This window comes from Diadema antillarum, unplaced genomic scaffold, assembly GCF_040938485.1.
Source record: "Diadema antillarum isolate AM-2024a unplaced genomic scaffold, OU_Dant_1.0 seq00000887_RagTag, whole genome shotgun sequence".
NCBI lineage: Eukaryota > Metazoa > Echinodermata > Echinoidea > Diadematoida > Diadematidae > Diadema > Diadema antillarum.
The window spans coordinates 346,075-347,500 of record NW_027271751.1 but is presented as its reverse complement, the minus strand read 5'-3'; positions in this window follow the sequence as shown (position 1 = coordinate 347,500).

Genomic DNA, 1,426 nt, shown 5'->3' with positions numbered 1-1,426 from the left:
CTAGCTTTGAATTCCTCTCATAATGGTATGCCCTGTACCATTTCATAGGTGGTTTCTTGGTATCTCGGACAAAGCCAAATCCTCATCTTTACCAATACTTTACCATCCCTTTATGGGCAGGTTCACCCGAATATACGTGCGGATTGTGTGAATGCAGCAGTATTGGTAGAACACATCAGTGAAAATATGAGGAAAATCGGACAATCGATTCAAAAGTTCAGATTTATTATTTTTTTTTAAGTTTCGTTGCCACCATCGCTGGGTATAAAGGAGACTACTTGAGTTCATGACGTCACGGCAGGACAACAATACAAGAGAAATCTAAACAGAGTTCAAGATATCTTTACATTTCTACCAAAATGAAAGACCACGTGACTTTCCTCTTTCAGAAAGCAGGGAGAATGTGAGAGTAACAAGTTGAGGCAATCTATACTTTCGATTTCAAAACAAAATACAATTTTGTGGAAGTCTCTTCATTTTCTTTATACCTTTGTCCTGCAGGGACATCACAAACTGTTATTGTCTCCTCATCCAGTGATGGCGGCACTGAAACTTTAAAAATTCTTAACTTTTGAACGGATAGCCCGATTGTCCACAAACGTCATTGGTGTGTTATACTAATGTTGCTGCATTCGCTAAACTCACATCAATATTTGATTGAACTTGCTTTTGAAGCATGCAGGACACAGTGATAAGTATGGTGTCAAAGTGCGGAGTATAATTATGACCTCTATAGGTATAGTTTGTTGATTTATCCATTATCATGATCAGACAAGATTCTTGAAGGTGATTCGTAGTTTAATCACCATGGCATAGTAATTTATAGATTTACTCCAGAGAGTAATTAGGCGAAGATGACTTATTGTGACGTTATCTGTGTATTTCTTAGAAACGTATAGGCACCTATATCTGACTGGCTATCTCCCAGTCCAAAGTCTTTTCTTTTTCTCAGTCGAAAAAAAACTTCAAAACTTAAAGGGTAGGTACAGTTCTGGTCGAGGTGAGGATTTAGCATTTAACGTTTTGAGAGATATTCAGAAACCACTCTATGAGATGTCAAAGAGCATGCAATTCTAAGGGCTATCAAAAGTTTATTTGATGAAAATCGGTTTTTAAATGGCTGAGATATCCTAAAACAAGGTGACACAAAGAGATCCTAATAAAAGGCGTGGCCTGTCGGCTTTTATAACCACTTTTTTGGATATCTCAGCCATTTGAAAACCAATTTTCATCAAATAAACGTTGAATCCTTCTTAAAATTACATGCTCTTTCAAATTTCATAAGAGGTTTCTCATTATCTCACTTAGGAATGTTCAAAACATGAATCCCCACCTCAACCAGTACTGTACAGTCCCTTTAATACCTCTGAAAGCGCATAGATTGAAAGACACTATGTGCTATGTGCTGTGTCAACGTTGTTGATTT